Here is a 4,242-nt window from a genome sequence, read left to right as displayed (position 1 = left end):
TCAGATGATAAACTGTATCAACCAGGATTCTGGTGACTGACTTTTGCTAAAGAGTATGCATGTTGTTATTAATTCTGACAGCCATTGATGCGATTTGACCATAGGTCATATGTGGCCATACCTGCAATTCACTGTGGATGCCCTGCCATCTTTTGCAGCTGGGATGGGGGCAGGGCAAGAGTCCATTTAGCAGAGTGCATGTACTTTCACTTTTATTTATTTTACCAGGAATACATCTCAGGTCAGCGTAGACCTGTTTTTACAGGGGGTCAAATTGGTATTATCATATAGCCAGGGGACGTTGACCAATCAGAAGGCGCCATAACACATGGAAAATCATAAATAGCCATGTATTAAATAGTTTCATTAACAAATGTCTGTTGATTAAGGGTTAATGACCCGCCTGAACACATGGCTATTTATGATTTTCCATGTGTTATGGCGCCTTCTGATTGGTCAACGTCCCCTGGCTATATGACACTACCAATATACACCTCTGGGTGGGTCATTAGCCCTTAATCATCATATAACCAGGCGCCGCAGACCAATCAGAAGGCCCCATTCCATGTTGGTTATGATGCCGTAATACATGGATTCCGGTCAGCCCGGTGTGTATCGCTCGTTCTCATTGGTCAGAATTTGCATCGACGCCAGTCGTTGTCGATGCAAATCGAGCAAGGAGGAAAGTCAGACCCCTGAGGGAGGAATGGTCATAAAACCACTCGTTTGCTTCACTCACTTTGTGGTTTCATTCGGTGGTTATAGCAAAGGACCAGGCGTTATCACACCATATACACCGAGGAACAGGCGGGTCATTAACCCTTAAATGTATAACGTGTCACGTGACTATTCCATCCAATCAAAAATGACCGAGTGCCATGAGTCCACTCGTTCGGACAAAGCCACACCTGGCCTCAAGTACGTTACGTTTTTTTAAAGAACCCACCACACGAAAAGATTATGGGTCCTTCCCGATGTTAGAGGATCAAACCTTATCTGGACTCCGGCTCGACATCTTGATAATGTGTTGGCATCCGTCTGTCTCGGAAGACAATGGTAGGCAGACGGGTTTTTTTTTTAGGCGACCCGTCTGCCTGGCCTGCACTTGGGTTTTTAAGGTGAAGGAGGGGTGTGCACTTCCTTCTCCACCCTCTTGTCCACTGGCGCACTAGTCCTACATGGGCAACTGTATGCAACGTGTAAGACGGCCCCAGCAGATGCAGGTTTGTTGTTTGGAGTTTCCGTCTCCTAGGAGGACTTCCGACCAAGGATGCAAGGGGTTCCTCCTACCCCTGACTCATGTGTCATGGCGGGTGCGTCATGCCCGAACATGCCCCTATGGCCTGTCACCACCACAAAGGCCAGTCACTGCCACTAGCCGCAGCTAGGTACTCATTCACACCTGAGTTAAGTGGGGAAAGTTGTGTAAAGTGCCTTTCCCAAGGGCACAAGATCGGTGACACGGCAGGCGGATTTGAACCCCGGACCTCTCGGGCCTGAGACCAACGCGCTGACGATCGTGCCACGCGGTCCCATCTTGATAAGGTGATATGTCAATCCCCTGGTCTATTCCTATATGTCACATTGTGTACCTACCTACCTAGTCCCTTGACCTCCTGGTCGTTGGAGGGACAAGGTAGACAAGAAGAGGGAGAGTTGTCTCCAGGACTGTCTGTCTTCTGCTACAGTCAGTCTTTCCTGCAGATTTCCCCTATATGTGTAATGAGGGTGGATAAAGATACGCAAGGTCTGGATTGATTCTGTTATATCTCGGGTTACCTTGAAACTACAGTAATTGCCAAAGAACCGTAGATGAAGAAAACATGATTCATGATGATCAATCTTCATGCATCAATATTTCATCCCTTAATATGATCCTTATATTTCATCCCTTGATATTATGGCCCTTAATCGTAATTTTGTCGGACTGGTGAAAGATGATTGTCAGTGTGAGGCGTGCCACGTGCTCAACATTACTTTGACTTGACTTTATTGACGATGAGACAAGTCATTTCATGGGTTTGCCTAGGCAGCTTTGGGTTGGTAGCGGCAGACCCTACAAATATGCGGACAAACATACAAAGAATTCATCACAAGAAACATTACAATATAATACAATAGAAAAATAACTATAAAATTTGTCATGCAACTACAGATATCGAAGAAATTGATCTATACCATATATAGCATACTCAAAACCAAATGAACCAGCTGCAGGTTTGTTATGTAGAATGATGTCTGTGGAAATACAAGTGTTACGCATTACATTTTATTTTTATGTTATTTGATAAAGTCACGCAAACTCAACTAGAGTTCGACGACCTCATACGTCCATGAAATATTAAGAACTTTTGCAAATGTAATGCAAAAGACATACTAGGGGGGCCCAAATCTAATCCTAAGCTACCTGCATGCCTAAAATGATGAAAATCTGTCGTTCTTTCTATAGTTATCCTCATTGGAATCTTGGAATGTCTTGACAAATACGCCCCTGCAATCCAAAATTAAATGTTGAAACTTGACTCACTTTGTCATGACGCTAAAAGCTTGTGATCTACCACCCAATGTCAAGACCATATCATGCCCGAGACAAAGATACGTTGCTGTGGTAGAATGTTCTAATTTATTATGCAAAATAGGTGTTAATTTGCATAATATGTATCTCATTATGTAAGTCTTCACTTAGGGTATCTACATGCTAAAAATCATGCATATCCGTCAACACGTTCAAATTTTTTCCTTAATTATGCAAATGAGGTCGTCATTTGCAGAATTTAGGAGGCTGAAAATCACAGGCCTCCTTTTTTTAACCTTGCATTGAGAGATGTGGAGGTGTGAAGAGTTTCGCAGACGAAGCTGGGTTTGGGTTTGCCTTGTTTGAGGAATGAGTGGTTGGAGGTGGAGTGGTACACTACCGGTGACCAGTTTGTACATGTTGACTAGACGGTAATAGTCTCGCCTAGTTGAGAGCCTGTCCCATCCAAGTCCCATCCATCCAACCCATCATGCCTAAAACACGACCTTGACACGGGCGTGCCACGTGCTCAACATTACCCATCATGCCTTAAACACGACCTTGACACTGGCGTGCCACGTGCTCAACATTACCCATCATGCCTTACACACGTCCTTGACCATCAGCTGTGTTAGCCTCGCACTATGGCAATTATCTTGGATACTTTCAGTTGATTGAGTAGAATACATGAAAGGACAACCTCGTGCAAACCGCATGCGCACACACTTACGCCATATCTTCAGAAAAGACGATGGAGCCGTATAATCCCCATACTGGAACTTTATTCTAGCCAACACGCAAACATGTATCGCCGTGTGGCCTCTTCGGTGCTTTTGTCTCGAATCCTTGGGCTTTGTCAACTGTTTGAGTTAAATGGATTGCTAGCAACACTTGATGTTGAGAGTCCGCCTGCACAAATTTGTCTTGGAAAGCCTAATATTTACAGGTCAAGATCTGCATATGAAGTTAATACAAACAACGTTTGTAGAACCTTGACATATGATGGTCGAGTATTTACAAGTCGGATACAATGTGCGTCAATTGTTTCACAGACTAAATAAAATTGCTACATTACCAAGGAAGTTTTGAATGGTGTTCAATTTATCTGTCACAGTAAGAATGTCAAAGTAAATCTTTACTAATTCATCATCAAGAATTGTGATAAAGTCCGGTAAAGTTATTTCCTTATACATATCTGTTTTTTTTTTCAATATTTCAGGAAGGCTATCTCAATTATTCTTCCGGATCAATTCTTCTAGTTTCCAAAGTTATGTGCAAAAAGTCAAAACTATAGGTGCCGCAAAGATAATGACATACGAATCAAATTGGCACATTGCAATGGACGAGAAATGAGACATTTATTGGACTAAAACAGAGCGAAGTAAAACACAATATTTGTGTATGTGGATTCAAGTCTTTTCCTAACCCCATCGAAATTCGTTGCCGATCAATATGCAGTAAGTACATTTATTTGGCATTTTGGGCCCGTGTTCTATGAAATAAAAGATACGGAGCTGGTATTTAGTTTTAGGGAGACAGTCTTTTTATAAAAACCGAATATTTTTGGTGATCATGGCATTTCAGATTCCCTGCGGAGAGTTCAAAGCCTTGTCAAGATAACAAATTCTATTGAATTTTACAGTTTGGTCAATTTTACGCTGTCATTTATTAAGGCAAGAATTACGTAAGAAGACAGCCACGTGCTACCATTGTTTACCTGTCAACTG

Source organism: Branchiostoma floridae, chromosome 5 (genome assembly GCF_000003815.2).
Source record: "Branchiostoma floridae strain S238N-H82 chromosome 5, Bfl_VNyyK, whole genome shotgun sequence".
NCBI lineage: Eukaryota > Metazoa > Chordata > Leptocardii > Amphioxiformes > Branchiostomatidae > Branchiostoma > Branchiostoma floridae.
Note: the sequence above shows the minus strand (reverse complement) of the source record.